The 25,029-nt window shown below is 37.4% G+C and overlaps 1 protein-coding gene and 1 long non-coding RNA gene across 2 annotated transcripts in view; one reads left to right on the plus strand and one right to left on the minus strand.

The window, feature by feature from the left end:
* The window catches only part of LOC141549151 (transcriptional regulator ATRX-like), a 463,311-nt gene that overhangs the window by 133,539 nt on the left and 304,743 nt on the right, over window positions 1-25,029 (minus strand). The window lies entirely within an intron of this gene.
* On the plus strand, window positions 2,851-6,328 carry LOC141549160 (uncharacterized). The gene is made up of 4 exons (XR_012484259.1): window positions 2,851-2,901; window positions 3,322-3,376; window positions 5,882-5,925; window positions 6,234-6,328. It is a non-coding gene; the product is annotated as an uncharacterized LOC141549160 (long non-coding RNA).

Consider the following 25,029-nt stretch of genomic DNA (forward strand, 5'->3'; position numbering starts at 1 on the left):
TCCCGAGACAGCTAATGAAATACCAGGTCACCAAACGCACGGATGGCCTCTAGAAAACAAACACCAAGGGTGCAATTCGCAAGGCACGTCGGGTTTGAATTTAATAGTTCAACTGAGAAGCAAGCAATGATGTTGCTCATGCCAATCGGTGATACTGATGGGAGCACAAATGGGACGGTAAATGGGAAGGGATAAAAGGGAGTGTGAGATGCCTGTGGGTCAAACAGCATTGGCAAGGAAGGCAAGTTAAGCCTTGTAGTCTCAAGAACTGAAGAGTCTTCAGGGGGTGGGAGAGGAGGTGGAGGGAGGAAAGAATTAGAAGGGGAACAAGGGAGGCCTTGTTTGGGTAGTGGGAGGAGGAATCTACTTGAGGGTGCAAAAGGGGGAAGAAGCAGATAAGGTGAAAAAAGAGGCAAAAAAGGAACTAAGAAGCAAACACCTAAATGTTAAGACTCATACAAGGTGCTAAGTCACTGGAATTGATAGAGACATTAGTTGTCTAATTTAGCACTGTACTTAAGAGTTCTCTTGTTCAGTAATGTACTTACTAGAATTGCACAAGATTCACACCTTTAGGAGAGCATCTATAAGGAGAAGCCCACTAACCCACAAGCCCACTCAGGGGCAGAGTCAGCTTCATTCCATTTTGCACCTTTTTGCTGGCTGGAGGCTTTGGATTCTGATGCAGCTAGAGGCTGAAGCTGGAAGAGACAAAGGACTAGAGGCCAGTGCTCTCGGAACCAAGGAGAGAGAGAGGGCTCTAAGAAAACTAACCAGGCTATTTTGAAGGAGACAATAAAGCATCTGGACTTTAACTCTTGGCTGCATTCAAGGTGATTATTACACTGAAGTAAAACCAAGGCTGCCTCCAGAAGCCCCCCAAGAAATCTGCTCCCAGAGAACATTATATTTTAGAAAAGAACATTGCACCTAAAGAGTAAGGGATTAACAGGAGGAGGTGATAAGCACTGAAGATGTTGTTGGGAATAGGGCCATTATGATAGAATGGAAGGCAGCCCAGGACTGGGCCCAGGGGGACACTAGGAACGACCCGGATGGGGCTCCAACTAAGGACACTGAGAAGCCGTGGCCAAGGGGAGCGGGTACTCAGCTGGGGCTGTCTTTTAGCTTTGGTTATGTTTCCACGGCTTAGCTCAGATCCTGGCACATAATAGGCACTTCATAAATGTTTAGTGATTAAAAGGAGAAGTTGTAAGGAGGAATTTCAGAAAAACTTAGAGAAAAGTATCAAGAGAAGGTCTAATAGCAATGCCAAAGGCTGCAAAGTAATGAGGAAAGGTGAGGATGGAGGAAAAGCACATGGGAACTGCCATCAAAGAGATGATGAGCAACGTGAGAAAAGTTTCAGTGGAATGAGGAGAGCAGAACATAGACTGTAGAGAACTGAGAAGAGGGAACAAGTAGAGGTGACGGATAAATGGGAGGATAGTCACAGGGGAAGGAGAGACCAAGACAGATGTTTTTAAGGATGGTGCAGACAGGTTTATAGGCAGGGGAAAGTAGCCAATACCCAGGGAGATACTGAACTGAGAGAACTGAGGTGATAGAGGAAGTGGTCTGCTGAGGAAATGGGTTGGAAGGGACCATCATGCAGGTAGAGAGGAATTTGGATCAGTAAGCCCTAAGCTCCACTTTATGTGTGAAAAAGGCATGGAGGAGGAGACGGCGGCAGAGGGATCTGAGTGATGTGCAAGGAAGAGGAGGGAACAAGAGGGAGCTCTCAGAATGACCTACATATGTTCAGGATAATATGAGACAAAATTCTCAACTGACACCATGGGGGTGAGTGGGAAGGAGCTATGGGAGATTTCAGGAGAGATGAACATTTTCTTTTTTTTATTAAAGCTTTTGTATTTTCAAAACATCTGCATGTATAATTTTTCAGCATTTGCCCTTGCAAAATTTTGTGTTCCAGATTTCCCCCCATCTCCTCCCATAGATGGCAAGTAATCCAGTATATTGTAAATAAATGCAATTCTTCTAAATATATTTCTACATTTATTGTGCTGCAAAAGAAAAATCAGGTCAAAAAGGGGAAAAAATGAGAAAGAAAATAAAATGCAAGCAAACAACAGCAAAAAGAGTGAAAATGCTATGTGGTGATCCACAGTCCCTGTAGAAGATGACTGGGCATGTGCTAGAAAAAGATAATTTGGCAACTGTGAAGAAGATGGAAAGATGAAGGAAGTGCCAAGGTACTTCCTAGGTCAGCTGTTTGTGATGAAAAAGGGATGATATGGAAATAAATGTAGCAATTATTTGAATATTTGGAGTAAAGGTTCCATGGTGTTTTTAAAAATCTAATTTATTTTCTTATTATGGTATTTTAATTTTCCAAATGTATACAATGATAGTTTCCAACATTCACCTTTGCAAGTTCCAAATTTTTCTCCCTCCTTCCTCCACTCTCTCCTCCCTGGACAGGAAGTGATGCGATATGGATTAAATACGCGCAATTCCATATTCATCAATGGTGATATTGACAAAAGTTTGTAAATGGCACAGTAGCATAATAATGGCAAAAGAAAAAAAAGGGAGAAAGGGTGAAGAGGAAAGAAGGGGGAAATGGGGAGACAGGGTGAGGCAGGAAAAGAAGAGAAAATGAGAGACATGGGGGAGGAAATTATGAGGGAATCAGAAAAGAGAATGAGTGAGAAGGGAGGGGGCGGGGTGACTGAAGAGGAAGCCAGATGCAGCTACTTTGGAAATGCACAATCCTGGAGACCCGCTGTGGTCTTGAGAATCACAAGCCCAATTGGTTTCCGGTTGCGATGATTGGCTTACTGCTTGTCCAATCATCTTCGCTGGTTCCTGTTGCTCGGTGGTTGGGTCCCATCTTGGAAGAAGTGAAATGGCGTCTCCTGAGCTCCAGCTCCTGAGGTAAATATTTCTCCTTTTAAAGACATGTTTTTTACTTTTATTTTCCTCTTATTGTCATTTCCTTTAATTATGTAGCAAACATAAGTCCTTTCTATGTTTCTCTGAAGAATTTTCCCTTTATTTTCAGTGCGTTATTTCAGTTCTTTTCCCGCCTCGATTCGGCCTCCTTTAGTTTGTCCTTTTCCTCAACCATTTAGAGGGATTTCAGTAAGTTTCTTTCTCGACATTGAGAATGTCATAGTGGATTCCCCTAGACAGGATCAGTGACATTTTCCGGCTTTTACATTGTTGGAATCAATTGCTCTTGAACCATTTCACTGACTTGACTTGTAAAATGTTCTATTGTTGTATGTTTCTTTTCTTCCGTTGAAGTTATTGGTAACGTGAACGATTTATTTGGACCTTACACCTTTTTTCTAGATAAACTCTGGGGAGAACACAGTGATCTTTTTCAATGGAAAGTCCCGAAGACGAGGTAAGTGTGACTTCTTCGATTGTAAATGAATTTTAAGTATTAAAAAAATCCTTATCATTTCTGATTCTGTGGTAAAATGTTTTATGAATCCAAATAAACGAGCCAGGCAGGGAAGAGGGGATGTTAATCACTGGTTGGGTGTCTCTGATTCTTAATTCTTTGGCCACAGGGGGAAAAAGGGGGCTTTTGTGACATGTCACCCACTGAGATTGTATGACTCGTGCCTGTTACCATTAAGGCAATATACAATGTGTAATAACAATTCGTGTTTCCTGATACACGCTTGTTGTGTGTGTATTGAAATGTTTGTTGACATAAGTTCACTTTTAAACATATTATTTTTAGTGTAAATATATCCTTTCTTAATTATACCCTGCTTGAGGGTAATTGGGGAAATGAAAGAGGGGAAAAGAATAAAAAAGGCTCACAGCAGAGAACAAAAGAACAATTTACAAGGAAGCAAAGAAAACACGGACACTTACTAATATAATTTCTTCTACTAATATACGTGTGTGTATACACTTTCTTAAACGAGTAATTTTTTGACTATATTTTGAATCTTCTTTGATGTTTTGTTGAACACTTGACAGTGTTCTCTTTGGTTTTATTTTGTTTCATATTTCTTTTTGATTTTTCTCTTTTATTACTCTTAAAAATAAAATAATTTTTAAAAAATAAAGTGTATAGCGCATTCATAATTAATTAAATGAAAAGATGGCGACTTGGGAGTATGATGGTGTCCTTGACTATCATAAGGAATAAATTTTTGTAAACAGTTTAGGTGTAAATATGAAAGAAAATATGTTCAAAATAAAACTTAAAAATTTTTTCTAACAAGACATAGGTTATATCAGAAATGCTTGTTTTCATTGCTATAATTCAGGTATTCCAAAAATGCTAACTATATTAGCCAAATTAGTAAGTTGCAGATAAATATATTGTGTGGACAAAGAATAAATTTTCCTATATAAGAGGATAGGATACACAGTAATATTAAAATTTTCTAGAAAATAAAGAACAATAGAAAAGAGAGACAAAAGAGGGGGAAGATCTGCAAACTCCTTTTATTCAAGAAATATTAGATGAGATGTTTAGGGCCCTTGCACTTATTATGCTACTAGATTTGCTTCCCCAGTATCAATGTTATTTGAAATAGGGAAAATCCTGGGAAATGGACAAAAAAATAGAGCAAAAATGAAAATAGCTCAGGTACTCAGCAAAAACATGTTTCCTGAGAATAGAAGTGCAGACTCACTTTCTACCTCTACCTGCCTTTCAGCATCTAGAACTGCATGGGAAGGAGACATCTTAAGCCTAGTATGTGTAAGATTAATTTTCCTTTCTTCTTTATTTCTGACAAGGATGTCTGCTATCTTTCTAGTCCCTCAGGCTTACAGCCTAGGACTCATTCTGAACTTCTCAGTGTCTCTTACTCTCCATATCCAAGTTGTTGACCCAGTGTATTGATTTTACCTTCTTAACCCCTCTCAGATACTCCCTTTCTCTCCCCCTTGTACAGGCCCTCCTTATAATTTCACACCTATAAATTGGCAATATCCTGACTTAAGTTTTTAACCACTCCACTCTAGTAACCTTTTAATCGTTAGTAATTTTCTTAAAACACCATTTCAATGATGGCATCCTATTATTACTTAGCTCCCCCACTCCCCACTCCATATCAATAAACTCCAGTGGCAAGACCAACAACAAAATACTTGGCCATTCAATAGCCATCATAACCTACCACTCTTCTGTCTTTCATGTTCTTCTCACCTTACCCTCTATGAGACACTAACACTGGCCTCCTGGCCATTCCCTGAACAAGACCCTTTACCTGTGGTCATTCTCTGACTTTTCCCCATCCCTTAATGCCCTCCTTACTGATTTCTAGCCACTGATTCTGTTCCTTTAAGTCTGAACTAAAATCAGACCTTCTCAGGAAGCTTCCCTAGCCCCTCATAATTCCATTGTCTCCTTTTGTGGACTTTTCCCATTTATCTGGTATATAGCTTCTTTTAATCTGTTTGCTTGTTATCTTGCTATAAACTTGTCAGCTTCTTGAGCACAGGGACCATCTTTTTGCCTCTTTTTGCATCTCCTGTGCTTATCTCAAATCAGTTAGAAATGTGATCTGTCATTTATTGAAGTAAACTCTGGGATCTGTTAGTTGATGTCACCAACAATCTGACACAACTGAAAAATGACTGAACAAGAACAACTTTGGATAGCAAGGTGGCTTAATACAGAATGGTCTGGATTTGGAAACTCTTATCTTCCTGAGTTCACATCTGACCTCAGAAATTTACTCATGGTGTAATCCTGGGCGAGTCACTTCACCCTGTTTGTTTTAGTGTCCTCACATGTAGAATGAGTTGGAGAACTAATGGCAAACCATTCCAATATCTTTGCCAAGAAAACCCCACATGAGGGTCACAAAGAGTTGTATACAAGTGAAAAACAAAAGCCGTGGATTTGCTAACACTTGTATTTGGTTTTTCTTTTTAGGGTAGTGGCTGTTCTGAAGAACCGAAGCCATCATGCCCTGAGAGGTTAGTGTTTCTGACCAAAGTACATGGATTTATTTTAGAAGTACAAACACACCAAGGATGTTGTCCATCTAACTCTCTCTTTATATCTCTGTCTTGTGTTATTTCTCCTTCTGTATCTTAGTGAAAGATACAAGATATGAAGTGATGGAAGTTAGTACTGAGTTGTGTATGGAATTATGAAAAATGACTATGTGTATGGAATATTGAAACGAATTTCATATCAACTTTACTAACTCTCACCAAGGAAGCTGGTTTTCTGGAAACGTTCACTTCTTTAAGTACAAACATATGTTTTAAATTTTCTTTAGGAAAGAACATATGGACTGTGATGATGGACAGATGGTGCATGACTCTATCAATCCATTTCATTCAGATGAAAATTCACATACTCCAAAAAGCTTTGCAGAAGGTATATTGTGTCACGCTGCTTTACATATTTGAAAGTTAACACTCCTCGTTATGGGTAGAAAATTTGTTTTTCTTTGTATAAAACTACTTTTCATTGTTAAAATTTTAGTCATAGAAGAACTAGATTCATAGCCAAAAGGGATTTTAGAATTCTTCTAAATCCCTGATAGTCCAGATTAGGAAACAGGTACTAAAAATAACATGGCTTACTCAAAATCATTTGTCATTATTTGTCATTAATAGCCTCTTTGGTTTATAAGCCCTTAATTTAAACTACCGTTCAAATTAGTAATTTTTGAAATGGCTTTGATATAGGGAGATTTTCTAAAGATCATTTTTGTTTTGTTTTAAGTTAAAAGCTGCTGGCTTTTATCCTGGGGAACTTTTGACTTTTTTTTTTTTTGCCACTAATTGGTTTCTCTCCTGACCCGGGTGCATGCTTCTAATATTCATCTTCATTTTCTACCCACTGTTCATTTAGACACTGACCTTGGGGTGCATCAGCCATATAGGTGAGCTTTTAATTTACCTCACTTCCTCATTTCCTGCTCCTCATTTTTTCCCTCAAGGCTTTGGCCTTCTAGTTCATTCAAGTTTTGCCTTATTTCCCTGCAGTTGTAGATCTAGACACCTAAATGCTCTTACCACAGTGTCCAGGAGCACTTGATCTGCCAAATCTACTAGTTATCCTTCTACCCTCCACCTCAGTCCTAATCCTATTTTTATCTCTATGCTGCTCTTCATACTTATGTATAGTATCACCTCTTTTCTTGGATTTATTTTCCTCCCTCTGTACCTCTCTCTCTCTCTCTCTCTCCCCTCCCTCCCACCACCCCCTCCCTCCCACCACCCCCTCCCTCCCACCACCCCCTCCCTCCCACCACCCCTCCCACCACCCCCTCCCTCCCACCACCCCCTCCCTCCCACCACCCCTCCCACCACCCCTCCCATCACCCCTCCCATCACCCCTCCCACCACCCCTCCCATCACCCCTCCCACCACCCCCTCCCTCCCACCACCCCTCCCACCACCCCTCCCATCACCCCTCCCATCACCCCTCCCACCACCCCTCCCACCACCCTCTCCCTCCCACCCACCACCTCCCCTCTACTCTATTCTACCCTTCCCCTCTGCTCCCCAAGTCCCCTATCTTTCCCCAAGTCCCCTATCTTTCCCCCTCTCCCCTCTGCTCCCCAAGTCCCCTATCTTTCCCCCTCTGCTCCCCAAGTCCCCTATCTTTCCCGCTACACCCAAGTCCCCTCTGCTCTATTCTACCCTTCCCTCTCCACCCCATCTCCCCTTCCTTCCCTCTACACCCCATCTCCCCTATCTTTCTCTCTACACCTATCTCTCCTCTACTTTATTCTATCTTTCCCTCTACACCCATCTCCTCTCTATACCCCATCTCCCCTCTCTTCTATCTTTCCCTCCCCATCTCCCCTCCACATCCCATCTCCCCTCTCCTCTATACCTCATCTTCCCTCAACTCTACCCTTCCCTCTATACCCCTTCTCTCTTTACCATTCCCTTTTCCCTCTACACCCCATCTCCTCTCTCCTTCCCTCCCCAGCTCCCTTCCACACCCCATCTCCCCTCTATAGCCCATCTCCCCTTTATCTTTCCTTCCCTAACTGCCCTCCACACCCCATCTCCCCTCTCTTCTATCTTTCCCTCCCCATCTCAATTCCCCTCCACATCCCATCTCCCCTCTACTCTACCCTTCCCTCTATACCCCATCTCCCCTCTACCATACCGTTCTCTCTGTACCCCTTCTCCCTTTACCATTCCTTTTTCCCTCTACACCCCATCTTCTATCCCACCCCTTTACCTTTCTGTCCCTTCCCTTCAAAATAAAGTTCACTTAATTGTTTCCCTCCTTCCACCCTTCAACACACACACATAAACACACTCATATATATATATATATATATATATATATACACACACACACACACACACACACACACACACACACAGTCACAAGTTGAAGGAATCAGATGACAACATGGGGAGAAAAGGAAGGATAGGGGAGATCAAGAGAGGATGAGATTTATTATGAAAAAAGATATTTTTAGAATCCAACATGGCATTGGACACATGAACTTTAGTGGGATTCTATGTTCAATGTCTTATGCTCGAGATGTTGCTCAATAGATGTTCTTTCGTAATGAGAATTTCTCCCTAGAAACAAGAGGGATGGATTCAGAAATCCTGTCCAGTTTTATTCAGAAAAGAAAAAAATGAATTTTCTTTTTGGTTCTTAATCACCTACCTACTCATGGAAGAAGGAAGCCTTTCTCAGCACTAAAAAAAAATACCAAATGGCTGCTTGCCCAAAGAATAGCCCTAGAGAATAGAGTTTAGTGAGTAGGGACTAGTCTGTCACACTGACCTGACCTTCCCTGATACCCTTTTTTTTCTGTAAATACTCTTTTCATAAGTCATATAACAAAGTGTTATAAAAAGTGGCTTGTAGACTTCAAAGGGTGTAAGAAACGAGGGAGTTGCCTTGTATATTTTCATTACTGATCAGCCCACAAAGAACACTCTCTTCATGGTCAGAACTAAATCTAGGCTTTAGATGCTCAGAGAAATACAAACTTTGACTGGTCATACTAAGCTGGAAAGACTTCAAGTAGAGCTCTATTGGTAGACCAAGTCTGCTATCCAAGCACCAGTCTAGCAAGCTCTAGAGAGGCTCCTTCCCAGCTGGTCACCTACAAAACATTTGATCCTTTGACCAGGACAACTGTCATGCTATCATCTTCTAAACTCCTGAAGCAAAGAAAACTATGAAATGCTCCTTCCACATCTGATATGATGATCATCGGATGATAGAAAAAAAAAAAGATAAGTAAAGGTATTAGGTGATTAAAAATAAAGAGCAGAAAGGGAAGTTGGAAAACTTCTTGTTTCATGTTACAGGTGAGGAACCTAGATTAAGTAACAAATCCAAGGTCAAAAAGTAGTAGGTAGAATAGCCAGTTTTCTGACTCCAAATCCAATGTTCTTCCCATTATACAGCATACTGCTAAAACAAAGTCATTAATTTAACTATTGATGCTTAAGATGTAAGATTTTTTTTTTATTTGTGGCAGCCCTCTTTGTAGTGCCAAGAAACTGGAAACCGAGCGGATGCCCATCGACTGGAGAATGGCTGGATAAATTATGGTCCATAAATTTATGGAATATTATTGTTCTGTAAGAAACAACTGGCAGGGTGATTTCAAAGAGGCTTGGAGAGACCTACATGAGCTGATGCAAAGTAAAGTAAGCAGAACCAGGAGATCATTATACACAGCAACACCAAGACTATATAATAGACAATTCTGTTAGACGTGGCTCTCTTCAACATTGAGATGATTCGAACCAGTTCTATTTGTTTAATGATGAAGAGAGCCGTCTATACCCAGAGAGAGAACTGTGGGAACAGTGTGGAATACAACATAGCATTCTCATTCTCTCTGTTATTTCTTGAATTTTGTTTTCTTTCTCAATTTTTCTTTCTTCTTGATCTGCTCTTTCTTGTCCAGCAAGAAAACTATGTAAATATGCATACATATTTTGGATTTAACATCTATTGGACTCCCTGCCAGCTAGGGGAGGGGGAAAGGAGGGGAAAATTGGGAACAAAAGGTTTTGCAAGGGTCAATGCTGGAAAAATTACCCGTGCATATGCTTTGTAAATAAAAAGCTTTAATTTAAAAAAAAGGGAAGATATTTGCCCAATGATAAGTTATAATGCTTCTGTAGAAAATGAAACATATTATTAGTCTTGGTGTAAGTGAAAACAAAAGAAATGATTCACAAATTCACCATACTTAGATAAAGAAGCTGTCAGAATTAGCTTCATCCTAAACCCAAACAGGTTTTTGTGGCACTTTCAATAATCTTACATAAAAATGAATGTAAGTCCCAAATGCCACAATTTTTAAAAACGGGGCCATACATCATCTGTCCCCAATAAGGAGAAGGGATGGAAATTCTAGGAAGAACTTGAAAATGTTTTCCAAAACAATCCACACGTATGTATGTCTCAGAGTTCATTTAAAAATTTTCAATGTAAATATTTATACCTCAGAAATCTCCAAATCCCATAAATTAGGACTTGACTTATTGGTTGTTTTTTTGTTTGTTTGTTTGTTTTTGTCTAGACTTAAGAAAGTGATAGAGAAAATATTAACAATGCAGATTAGACATAAATGTGCTAAGCATCATTTTTTAGGGGCAAAGTAATTTGTGAAACATTGATGAACCCATTGCTTTCTTCCAGTAGGTTTTCAGCTAGAAGCAATTGAAAATATACAAAAACATAGATAAAAACAGCATCTCAAAAATGCAATAGACTTTTTAAGAGATAGAAAATTACTTGTTATAAGTACAGGGATAATTTTTAGATAGAAAATTATTGGTTATAAACTCAGGATTCATTTTTAATTAATTGAACAACGACAAACAATAAATTAACAAGAACAGCAGTTAATCCCTGAATTTACTGTTGATTTTAAAAAGATAAATATGAGAGAGGAAATGAATAAAATTACAACTACAGCCTGACCTATTCAAATAAAATGTTAGTTCTAGAAAAACAGGAAAGAGATAAAAATAAAGACAATGACTGATAATTGTCATTTCTCAGAAACATTTAAATAATTTTTAAGCCACCATGAGAAAAAATCCAAAGGAGTCCAGAAACATCAACCAGCAAACATTTACTCTCTTAGCTAAACAGAGAAATAGAGCATCCAAGGACTAGAATATAATTGAGTTAGAATATAATAATTTAAGAAGATTTTGCATTATATTCACTCTTTATTTAAACAGAAGGGCCAGGAGAAATTCTATTGATGTTATAATATTTCAGAAAGGGGCCTTACAGACTACTAAATTTTACCCTTTCTTTTTCTGTATTGGGAAATGTGTGAACTGTGACTAAAACTCATTAAAATGGGGGGGGGGGCAGTAAAGTCAAGATGACAGAGAGCAGACAGGACTTTCTATGACCTCCTCTCAAACTGACAGTAAGTAGATTAAGCCTCTAATTTGGTTTTGGAGTCAACCCACAAATACTTAGAGGCTAACTTGTTTATTTGAAATGGGCAGGGGGACAGTCTGCCTAACCCAGACCATATACGGGGAGAATGGTGGGGGGGGAGGGGGCGCAAGGAGCTGAGGCAGGGAGTCAGAGCATTGCAACTTCCCCGAACCAGGAAATCTTTTGTGAGCTTCTTGGGCTACTTTGTCCTGCTTGCAAGCAGGTGGTTTGGCAGATTTTCTACCAAAAAAAAAAAAAAAAAAAAAAAAAAAATTGTAAACCACCGAGCCCTGGAAGAATGGGGAACCTAGCCACAATTACCCATTGGGGGAATGGGAAAACATTTTTACATTTAAGGATTCTGATAAAGGCTTCATTTCGAAAAAAAAAAATACAGATAATTGACTCAAATGTATAAGAATTGTAGCCATTCTCCAATTGATAAATGATCAAAGGATATGAACAGAATTTTCAGATGAAGAAATTAAAACCATTTCTAACAATATGAAAAGGTGCTCTAAATCACCAATGATCAGAGAAATGCAAATTAAGACAACTCTGAGATACCACTACACACCTCTCAGACTGGCTAAGATGACGGGAAAAATAATGATGATGATTGGATGGGATGTGGGAAAACTGGAACACTGATGCATTGTTGGTGGAATTGTGAATGGATCCAACCATTCTGGAGAGTAATCTGGAATTATGTTCAAAATATTATCAACCTGTGCATACCCTTTGATCCAGCAGTGTTGCTACTGGGCCAAAGAGATCTGAAAGATGGGAAAGGGATCCACATCTGCAAAAATGTTTGTGGCAGCCCTTTTTGTAGTGGCTAGAAACTGAATGGATACCCATCAATTGGAGAATGGCTGAATAAATTGTGGTATATGAACATTATGGAATACTATTGTTCTGTAAGAAATGATCAGCAGGATGATTTCAGAAAGGCCTGGAGAGACCTAAAGGAACTGAAGCTAAGTGAAAAGAGAAGGACCAGGAGATCATGTACATGACAACATCACTATTATAGGACAATCAATTCTTATGAACATGAATCTTTCCATCAATGAGTGACTGATGCCAGTTCCCATGATCTTGTGATGAAAAGAACCATCTACACCCACTGAGAGGACTGTGGAAAATGAATGTGAATCACAACATAACATTCTCATTCTTTTTTGCTATTGTTCACTTTCATTTTCTTTTCTTACTCATTTTCTTTCCTTTTTGATCTGATTTTTCTTCTGCAGGAAGAGAATTGTATAAATGTTTAAACACATTGGATTTAACATATATTTTAACATGTATAACATATATTGGATTGTTTGCCATCTAAGGGAGGTGGGGGAGGGAAAGGGGGGAAATTTGAAACACAAAGCTATGCAAGGTTCAATGTTTAAAAATTACCCATGCACATGTTTTGAAAATAAATAGCTTTAAAAATAAAAAAGAAACATTTTTAAAAACATTAAAATTGTCAGTCCTATAGGTTTTTAATTGGACTAAAAAAATACTTTGATCTTTACTCTTTTTACTCTTGTACTCAAGTCTGATATCTTAGTCTACCTTAACATCTTCCTGGGATAGTCTCATATTACTCTCTTTGGAACTTTTATTGACAAAATTTCCACCCAACTCTAGTCTTCTCCTTGACCACTTCAGGCTATGCTAATTCCCTAGTTGAGACCCAAACTTATATTCTCTAGGTATCAATAATGTCATCCAGTTCAAATCAAGCTAAACATTTGTGCATAAGAAGTTCCATTAGGGACTAGAGCAGGGGAAGGTTTTGTAAAAAAGATAAAATAAAAGTATTCTTGAGAATAGAATTATTTCTATTTTTTCCATGTATTTTAGTTCCATCAGTTCAGTTAGATTTGAAGTCCCTTGAAGGAAAACTTTCTTTTGTAGTCCAAAGGTCCTAACATATGGTATAAAAAGGACAAGGTGGGCAATAACATAGAAATACACGAAAGTTCCTGGCAATTTTTAAAAATTTTTACTATGGCTGGGCTTCTTTCTCCCCTGCTTCTAAGTTTTGAGTTAAGATGGAAGGAATTATTCCCCACAGAGCCTTAGCTTGAATAGCTGAACTTCATAAGGCTAAAAATTACAACTAGAAATGGAAACTGAATCATTCTAGTTGTGCCTTTATTTTTTTCTGAAATACTTCATGTCTTTAGGAACAGAGTTGAATATACAATAATAGTAAAAGCTCTGGGATAAAAGCCAGGAACCCTGGGTTCAAATATCAACTCTAGGATTTTACTGACTAGATGGCTTTCGAAAAATGTTACATTTCTTGGAGTCTCAGTTTCATCATCTGTCAAGTTGTCATTCTAATTTTGACTTGAGTAGCTCTGAGGGCTAATTTGAGGACCCAGTGGAATGAAAGAAGTGAAAGTATTTACTGCTAATTTATATCTTTTGCTTTTAATATCACTTTGTGATGTTAAATTCAATTTTGATATTAAACATATATGCTACTTCACAAATTTCTTTGAATTCTTCATAGTTGTCACATTTCCTTACAATTTTGTGCGACAATGTATTTCTTCGTTCTCTAGTCAAAAGGTAGATACTTTGTTTTTAGTTCTTTGCTATCACAAAAATCATGTTACTGTTAATATTTTGTTGCCTATGCCTTTCTGTCTTTAAATTCCTCAGAGGTTATGTCTAACAGTGGGATATCTGGATTAAAGAGTACAAACATTTTGGTCATTTACTTCAGCATAGTTCCTAACATAGGAAGCCACGAGAAAGTAAGAGATTAGCCAGAATATAAGTGTTGCCCTGTTAGAAACACCAAATTTCCTTCTAAAGGAAGCTTTTATTTTTTTTTTAATTATATTATATTCTTTAACTGTCTGTGGTCTTTTCTAAGCTGTTCAAATGCTATGAAATTTCTATGGGTGAAATCAAGGCTGTACTTTACCATATATATATATCTATATATATCTATATATATATCTATATATATATCTATATATCATTTAGCTTGACTGCTTCTATATAAAATCATGCTCCTATTTATCCATGTTTGTAGAAACATGGATTCAAACATATTTGAAGCTTCCTTGATATGTACCCTGAAAGACGTCAAATGAGACAAAAGGAAAAAAAAATCCTTTTAACTCATCACTGAGGTCAAAACTGATAAGCCTAAGAATCAAGTCATTTGGGGAGTTCATTATGGCTTACATAATCTCTTATGTGATCACCGTATTATATATTTAAAAGGAATAGCAGATAGCATGATTTGCAATTTCATGTACAATTGTCTTTTCCCCTCTATTCTACTATGTTATGGTCATTCTTGTTTTTATTTCTTAAATTCAGAATAAATTAAATTAAATTTTAAAGGATCTCTTGGAGAGCAGAGATTGTTTCATTTTGTCTTTGTATTCCTAGTGCCTAGTACAGTGATTTTCACACAGCAAGTGCTTGAATAAATGTTTCTTGAAATGAATTGAATTGAAATCCCCTTGGGCTGAAGTCCTAAAACTTCGATAGTCATGTCATCTTCCATTGCCTACCTTTCTATCTCCCCACATCCTGCTATGGTGCTTCCAGTGACACAGAGAACACCTTTAAGAGTGGGGAGGAAATGTCCACCTGCTCAGTGCTAAGCTGCTTGAATAACTTTGCCAAATCACAGCTTTTAGTAACCTATAACAAGGTTAGAATTTCCACTGTGCTAGTTGTTTGTCCTGGACATTCATTGGTTAGAATAAAGTCTGACTGAAATATTATTGACATATTTCTCTGCACCACTGCAGTCTGGCAGCTGAGCCCAGCCATTAAAGGTATTTTTGAAGGTGATTCCTGCAAACAGCATTGGGTTACTTGTCACTGGGCCAGATAAAGCCTATGAGCTCTCTGTCCTACACTGATTGTGGAGGGCAGGAGGGCTTTGTGGGGGCAACAATCCAAGAGTTTCATGTTTAAAATATTGCATTATCACCCTTTCCTCCCTCCCTCTTGTGAAGCTAAAAAAATACAGTAGGAAGATTAAGAACAGCCTTGGTTAAGAAGGCCATATCACATGAAGTAGACAAAATAATATAGGGTTTAGGACTGGGAAGAATTTCAACAATGATCTAGTCCCTTGATATTCCAGATGAAGAAACATGAGCCAAGAAATGGGGAAATAAGACAAGGAAGTATCAAAACCTTAAATTTGACCCAAACACCCTCATTCCCAGCTTTTCTCTTTCCATTAGTCTATGAATCTTCCTCAGATTAGCACAAATGCTAGGTTAAGGATTCAGTCGCATCAGGGACTGCTCCCTAATTGTTTTCTGTGTGCAAAAATCCATGTGACCTTGAGAGGCCTAAGTCTCAGAGGGAGACCAGTGATGTTAACCAGTACATCAGTCAATCATCCAACAAAATGGATATATTTATAAGGAAAAGCTTTTTTTTTTGATTGTGCAGAATATTTATTTTTCTATTTCTTTTTAATAGTTTTTTCCCCAAAAATAGTTTAACAGTCACCTTTGCCAAACCTTGCATTCCAAAATTTTCTCCCTCACTCCCTTCCCCTAGACAGCAGAGAATCCAATATAGGTTAAACATGTGCAATTCTTCTAAATGTATCTCCATATTTGTCATTAAAGCTTTGACTGTAAATCTAGAGGAGGTCATTTGTTTTAAACCTGGCCCCCATCTTTGCATTTACCATGATAAACTACCATCATGGTACCCTTGGAAATAATTCTGTATTGCTGATGGTTGCCTCCTCTGAGCTCTCTGGAACAGGAAATGTGAATGAGCCCAGACATTAATTAGGAACACAGCATCATAGATTTAGAACTAAAAGATTGTTCAGAGGACAGAGAGTCCGATCCTCTAGGTTTACAGAGGAGGTACCTGAGGCTCAGAAAAATTAGAGTGATTTACCCAAAGAAACAAATAAGAAGGGAGGAGAATTGAGCTCAAAGGACCTAAGGAAAAACAACTCTATGCTCCAATTTATTGAGGGAACAGTGAAGAGCTAGACAGGATAGAGGAAATCAGGAAGAATGGAAAGCCAAGAAAAGGCAGCTTTGAAGAGACAAAGATTTGTAGGGCACAGATTTCACACTCATGAAGCTAACAGAAACAACGGGGGTGGGACATGAACCCATGCTGCTGGTATGTAAAAGAAAAAAAGATCTGTGTAAGACACAGATCTAGGCAAAAAGTTTCAGAGAGGCAATATGAAACTCTAGAAAGGGGGCAGGAGGCCTGGGTTCAAAGCCCACCTCTGACCCTTGCTAGTTCTATGATAACCCTGGACAAGTCATTTAAGCTAACTTCTTTAGAGGTCGATTTTGTAGGACCTTGGATGTCGGAATGGGGAGTTGATGGACTCTGATGGGGAGTCACCTGGTGAGTGCCGTTAAACTGAGCAGAGGATTTAAGTCAGTGTAGAGGGAAGAGCATTTTGATAGCTGTGTAGAACATATTTGGAGGAGAGAGACTGAAGACTGGCACATGCAGTCAGCTCAAGGTGAAGAACTAGAGCATGAGCTAAAGTGCTGGGTGCAGGAGTTACACTGGAGAGCACTACTTCCTGTCTCAGTGATGTATAGTGAGGTACAAAGGGTTCTTTGCCTCTGCACTGAATGGCCCCATACTCTGGCCTTCTTCTATTCTCATATCTGTTTCTCTGAGCCCTTCTGCTTTTCTTCCTGCAATACTGCCAGCTGTCACATTGCATTTACTGCCTACTTGCCTGCCCCAGAAATCTTTTCTAATTTGTTCCATCTTCTGTTACCATGGTTTAGAACAGGTTTGCCCAATGCCTGGAAACTCCTAGTTTTCTTTAAAGCTCAGTTCACATGTCATCTTGTACAAGAAGTCTTCCTTCACATCCGTACTTCTTAATGCTTTCTTAGCCCTCCTGAACTTTGAATATGAACAAACATATTTGTTTTAGTCCCCGCTTAAAATACAAAGGGACAGGAGCTATTTTAATTTTTTTCTTTTATTACATTTACCAGCACATTGGTATGCATAATAGATATTTCATAAATATCTTTTGAAATTGCCACTTTTAACTTGACACAGTATGGGAAACTATGTGTAAAATAAGAATAAATATGTCCTGAATTACAGCTTGAGGAGCATTCCTATACAAAGAAATTATATCAATTTTGATAAACAATATTTTTTTTTGCTCAGACAATTGTGCTTAAGTGACTTGCTTAGGATCACACAGCTATGAAGTAAAGCAATATGATTTCATTATCAAGACATTTTTTCTTTCTCATGTAGAGGAGATCTAGAGAGCCATAGAAGCTGGAGCTGGAAGGGATTTTGAGATCATAGTCTAGTCTAAGCCCATTTTACAGATGAAACTAATCTTGTCAAGGAGAAGTGAAGATGGCAAGTTACTAGTACTTAGTATTTCTCAACTATTTTCTGGATGTTTGAGATCACTGATAACTGTAGCATATATATATATATACACGTATGTATATATATATATATATGTATATATATACATATATATACGTATATATACATATATATACGTATATATATATACATATATATATATATACGTATATATATATATGTACATATATATATATATATACATATATATATATATATATGCATGTGTATAGTTTGATTTATTTAAATTCAGTCTCCTTAGTTCTTTTTCTGAAAGCAGATGCTATTTTCTGTCCAAACTATATATATACGTATGTGTATATATATATGTGTGTGTATGTATGTAGATATATACATATATCATATAGATGTGCATATACATATATGCACAATACACTTATGAATGTATACACATATGCATGCGTGTATATCTATACATGAACATTCACATACACAGACAGATCTTTCTTATTCATCAAATAACTTTCTCATATGTGTATACAGACATGACTGTGGATATATATATATGTACATGTATGAAAATGTGAGAAAACATGGGTGTAAAAATATATGTGTGTATATCTACATGTAAATATTTATAAATACACATATATACAGATATCTTTTCCAATCACTTAATGATTTCCATATGTGTATATATGTGTGCGTGTATAAATATTCACATGTACACACATGTGTGTCTATGTACATACATGTACATGTACGTACACGTTCAGATATGCCTATATGTGTGTATAGGCATGTATGCATATATGGATGTTTATATGTTTGCATTATGCAAAAATGTACATGTGTGTACACATTTATCTATACCAAAACAAATACAGATCTTTCCCAATGCCAAATAACTATCTCATATGTATACACATGTGTATTTTTGTATAGATCTCTATGTATATGTATACACATCTACATGAATATTCATAAATTCACAGATGTGCAGATATTTCTTAATCACCCAATAACTGTATTCCATATATGTATACATGTGTGTATGTATGTATATTACCTATACATGAATACTTATTTATACACATACATACACAGATCTTTGCAATCATTTAATAACAGTTTTCTATACATGTATACACACTGCCTATATGTATGAATGTGTATATGCATATCTGTATATATAGAAACATGAATACATATACACACATGCCCCATTTTCAATTTCCAAATGGAAACCTGGGAATAGAAGTTCAATGTGAGTTCATATCACAGTGTGATACGATAACCAAACTTTACTATTAATTAATCTGCATTTAGAGAAACATATCTTTCATGAATAGGGAGAACATTATGTGGTTGCTATCAATTTATATAGTGCTTTAAAATTTCAAATTACTTTTGAAAACTATTATGATCCATCCCCATTTTAGACATGAAGAAAATTTGGCCAACAAAAGTTAAGGTAGTTACACAGCTAGTAAGTGTCTAAAGCAGGATTTGAACTCATCTTACTGATCCCAAATTCGGGTCTCTAGCCACTGCACCATCCAGCTGCCTCAAGGGGGATAGTCATGATAGCAGAGAAACATACCTAGATTGACAGTCCCCCTGTTTTTCTGCTCTGGTTGAACCTCTGCTTTAATATTACAGTTAATTCTTGGTACTACAGATTAGAAAGAACATTAGAAAGAGTAAAACATCAGATAGCATGTCATCTAAAGATCTTTGGAAGCAAGGGGGATGAGTATTCTGCAAGAGAAAAGGCTTGTGAGGTTAGAAGAGGGTGCTGCCTTTCGGTTTGTGTTTTAAAGAATACTGTGTAAAAGGAGCCTCCCTATAGTCTGCTTGGTCACAGATACAGAACCATGCAGTAATGGGGAGGGACTAAAGTGGGTTGTGAGTACAGAAAAGCAGAATTCAGTTTGTTATAAGGAAAAACTTCCTAATAATTAAAGTTTCCCTAGAGGGAAATAGGCTATATCAGGGGGTCAAGATATTTGAATTGTTGAGTCATCTTTAAATAGGGTCTTGATTTGAACACTTGTCTTAATGTAATTTCTTTGCATGAAGGAGACTTTTTTTTTTTTGGTACTTGTGCTCTCAGCTTTACAGGAGGCACTTAATAAATATTTGCTGATTGATTGACTGAGGTTGGAGAGTGGGTGCCTGCATAGCTATCAGCTACATGGCTATTGTCTAAACTCAGTGGTATCTGAAGCTTTTCCCCACCTTCTGCTTTTCTGATTCTGTGGGAAAGGATGGGATCCTGGGAGCAATAATAATAGTATTCTGATGTCTAAGAGGAAATAGGGATGTTGAAAGCCCCATAAAGATCCTGACCATTCTGGTTCCTCATATATCGTTTCTTAGAACCTTGAAGGGAACCAGGTCTCCGTGCTACCTTCACTATGGCTCAGTTAGCATACGATGAAGTATTAAACGAAAAATGACCAACGGGAATATACAGAAATAGAGGACACAAAAAAGGATATTAAAAATGCAGAGCCAGATGAAATGGATGGCAGAGACAAATAATGAAAAATAGTCAGAGAGATAAAAAGGATATTAGAGGAACAAAGAGAAAATTGAAATAGAGATATGTATCAAGAGATGCTAAATACATTTCTTAAAAGATTTCCTACCACGCACCAGAAGATGATCAGTGAAGGGTGAAGTGGAAACATTCCAAAAAGGAATAAGAAAGGGGGAAGCAGAAATAGGACCACAGCTAAGGCATTAAATTAACTCTTCTTTCATGTGATATCTACTATTTATGAGCGAGTGAGGCAATCATGCCATATCCTATCAGCTGGGTGGCTACTCACTTGATGGTTTTAAAAAGCGATGAAACCAATGCTTTCCATTTGGACAATTCCCACTGAATCTTTCAGGCAAAGTGGTGATGACTGCAGTCCTGCAAATCGGGAGGAAAGGTCAAGTCAAATGAGTCGGCCAGCTTTGCCACAGCAAAATGACAAGTGTGTGCCTTATGAAAGCTCAGAGAATGAATGAGTGACGGCATCAGCATAATTCAATTCTAGAAACACTTCCTGCATTCTTATTATGTGCAAGGTTCTGAGGTTGGCTCAGCAGGGGTTAAAAAGGCAAACATTCCCTGCTTTACCTTCAAACAAGAACTAAGAGGCTCTTATGGGATTGTTGAAGCCTCTTTGAGAAGAGGTAAAGCAGGGGCTCTCTCATCATACAGATGGGAAATGTGAGACTTTAAGGATTAGGAACATAGTCTGACCCCTATCTCTCTCAGTGTACTCTTCCCTCTATCAGTCCCCCCTTTCTTTTCTTACCTCCTTCCTGCCCTCCCTTCTATCATCCTTCCCTCTTCCCTTTTCTTTCCCCTTTCCCTCTGACTTTCCTAGAGGATAAGATAAATTCCTATACCTGAGTGTATATGTTCTTTCCTTTTTAAGCCAAATCTGATGAGATGAAGTTTCAAACAATACTTATCCTCCTCCCTTCCCTTTACATCGAATGTAATAGATCTTTTGTGCCTCTTCATGTGATATAAGTTACTCCCTTTATCCTCTCCTTTCCTCTTCTCCAGTACAATCCTTTTTCTACCCCTTATCTTTACCCACCATCTTTGTCTATGAATATCCCTTCTAACTGCCCTTACAAAGATGTATTTCTCAATAGTTACAAGTATCATTTTCCCATGTAGGGATGTAAACAGTTTAACCATTAAATAACATTTTTTTCTTTCCTGTTTACCTTTTTAAACTTCTATTCAGCTCTGGTCTTTTCATAAAAATGATTGAAAATACCCTATTTTATTGAATAATCAACTTTGCTGAGTAGTTGATTCTTAGTTGTACTCCAAGTTACTTTGCCATCTACAATATGATATTCCAGGACCTTTAATTTTTTTAATAAGGAAGCTGCTAAGTCCTGGGCAATCCTGATTGTGGCTCTATGATATTGAATTATTTCTTTTTAGCTGCTTGCTTTCTCCTTGATAAATTCTGAAATTTATCTACAATATTACAATTGCAATTACAATTGTAAAAATTACAACCTATAATTACCTACAATATTCCTTGGAGTTTTCATTTTAGGATCTCTTTTAGGAGGTGATCAGTGGATTCTTTTAATGACTATTTTACCCTCTTGTTCTGGGATATAGGGGCAGTTTTCCTTGAAAGATGTTGTCCAGGCTCTTTTTTTTTTAAATGATGGCTCTCAGATAGTCCAATAATTCTTAAATTATTTCTCCTGACTATGCTTAAAGGGATACCAAACTGTGCAGACCCTTTGATCTAGCAGTGTTTCTACTGGGCCTGTATCCCAAAGAAATCATAAAAAAGGGGAAAGGAACCACATGAACAAAAATATTTGTAGCAGCCCTTTTTTTATGGTGGTAAGGAAATGGAAGCTGAATGGATGCCCGTCAGTTGGAGAATGGCTAAATAAGTTATGGTATATGAATTTTATGGAATTTTATTGTTCTATAAGAAATAACCAAGAGAACATTGTTCACAACAACAAGATTATGTGATAATCCACTGTGATAGACATGGTACATTTCAACAGCCAGGTAATTGAGGCCAGTTCCAATAAATTTGTGATGGAGAGAGCCATCAGTACCCATAGAAGGGACTATGTATACTGAGTGTGGATTACCACATAGTATTTTTCACTTTTTTGTTGCTGTTTGCTTGCTTTTTGTTTTTTTTTTCTCATTCCCTCTCCCCTTATTGATCTGATTTTTCTTGTACAGCATGGTAATTGAGGACATATGTATAAAAGAATTGCACAAGTTTAAAAACAAAAAATTTTTTCTCTTGGATCTATTTTCCAGGTCACACTTCAGAACTTATTATGACACTCTTATAACTTCTAATTGATTTGCAAAATCAATTCCCCAAACCCAAAATTCCAAACATTTCCGGAACTCTTTGGACAGAAAATATCATCTGCATTCAGAAAAATAACTAAGGAAACTGAATATAAATCATTTTTTATTCCTCTATCTCTCCCATGGTTTTTTCCTTTTGCTCTGATTTTTCTCTCCCAACATGATTTATAAAGTAATTTGTATTAAAAATAAATAATAGGAAAAAAATAATATATGTGATTCTTAAGTTTTGTATTTTTCTTTATCTCTATGGATTCCAGAAATGTTTGGAATTCTGGGTTTGAGGAATTGATTTAGCAAATCAATGAGAAGTTAGAAGAATGTCATACGTTCTGAGGTGTGATTTCAGGTCTTTGGTATCTTGAGCTTGGTATGGCTTAGGATCTCCAACAAAGCTGATTAGGTGAAGTATCCAGAACTTGGAGAGAATCTGAAAGATCAAATCTAAGAAAGGAAAGCACTTGGATGATTTTTTTTTTTTTACTTGGATGATTTAAAAAAAAAAAAGTCTTTTCTTCTTCTCCTAGGTATTCAGTTGACTTGGGCATAGTGTGAGAGGCAGAACTTCACTATCAGGGTAAGCATAATAAAATGTACTCAAGAGTAATTCTAAGAACCAAAAAACCATATTCCATCTACTATTAAAAAAAAAGTTATACTTGGAGGTTGCCTAGGAAGGGACCCAGGTCTAAATTTTGGCTCTGCCACCTTCTATCTCTATGGCTTTGGTAAAATCCCAATCTCTGGCCCTCATTTTTTCCTGCATTAGCTATCTAGACTAAACTATTTCTAAGTTGCCATTTGGTTATAAGGTGTCTACATCCACTGTAATTAAACTACTGCTGTTGTTTCAACAAGCCTTTTCCAAGAAGGAAATGCACAAATATTTCAAACCTGTTCTGTACATGAGGACTGATAGAACGATTTAAAGGAAATACATTTTTTTACATAGTGTATTTTTATCCCTTGTAAATTTACTTATATGCATGAAATATGTATCCATTGTAACAACAAATCTCCTGAAGAGTTTTCAAATATTAAAGCATATTTCCCCAACTACTGACCTTGATATTCACATTGAGGGAATAACTAAAATGCCCTGCCCAGACCAAAGCCAACACTGGCACTCAGGGAAGTTGATATCTGCACGGCAATTCTGATGGAGGAATAAACTCCCCATATGTTTCCCCATGTTGCAGAGATAGAATAGTCAGCTTTTTGGCTAATGTATCCAATTTTCATCCAGCTGTGTTTTCTTCCAGTAGGAACTACCTGAGATACTGTGAATACCTTCACATTGAGATCTCAAAATCATAGTGGGAGGTAAAGAAAACCTAAGAATTGTAATATAAAAACTTCTAGTAAGGGTAGTGAGTCTAGAGTTATAATGGCCACACTGCTGTATTTCCAAAATGTTTTGCCTATTTTAAATCCCATATTATTCTGGCCTTATTTTCTAAGATTATGAATTGGAGAGAAAGTTGTTATGTCTAACCCCACTCTCGTTGGTAGATGATATTCCTCACGAGATCACAGCTATCCCTATCCTACCAATAGCATTAGTATTATGATGACCATAAACACATAAAAAAGAATAGGGAGAAAAAGAAGAGGGGGACCTTTGACTCGCATCTCTTTCTCATTATGCATCTCTCTCACTGTACTAAGTTAAAATAAATTAGAGAAATATGATTTTGCAGGTTGCTTTTGGAGCATTGCATGGTAATCATCAATTTTTCAGGGAGATGTAGAACTATCTCTAAACAATACCATTCTTTCAGACATGTCATTGGAATGTCATCCTCTGAAGAAATAGAAAAACTAGTCACCAAAAGGAGAGGTGCATTTAAAATATAAATGGGATACAAAATTAATGGAAAAGATAAAGCATTTAAGAAGCACTTACTATGTACCAAGTACCGTGCAAACCCTGTAAATACACACACATACACACACACACTCAGAGTAACTGTCCTCAAGGAATTTATATTGTGATGGGCAAAGACATTTACATTAAAAGTAAATGAAAAGGGGGAGATAGTGAAGGTGGTTTGTCTCCAGTGGAGGGAGATGAGCAAAGAAGCAAGCAGGGCTGTCTTGGACACTTACGCAGAACAGAGGTCATAGAGAAAGAAATCATTGATGGGAAGAGAAAGAGGCTTCTAAGGAAAGACTTAGTATGAAAAAAATCTCTTAAGTGAGTAGTCACATTCTAGGGAAAGAGGAATCTTCTAGGGTGAAAAGGCAACAGAGAATATTCTAAGAGTAAAAAAATAGTGGAGGAAATAATGCCTTTAAAATGCCAACCCTGTAACTGGGTACTAGGCCTTTTCCTTATCTGATATAGCTAGTTGGACTTCTTCATTACCCTATACAATGCTGGCACTACACATTTTTATATCAGTGTTGAGCCCCATTGACTTTC

Source organism: Sminthopsis crassicaudata, chromosome X (genome assembly GCF_048593235.1).
Source record: "Sminthopsis crassicaudata isolate SCR6 chromosome X, ASM4859323v1, whole genome shotgun sequence".
In the NCBI taxonomy this organism is placed as follows: domain Eukaryota; kingdom Metazoa; phylum Chordata; class Mammalia; order Dasyuromorphia; family Dasyuridae; genus Sminthopsis; species Sminthopsis crassicaudata.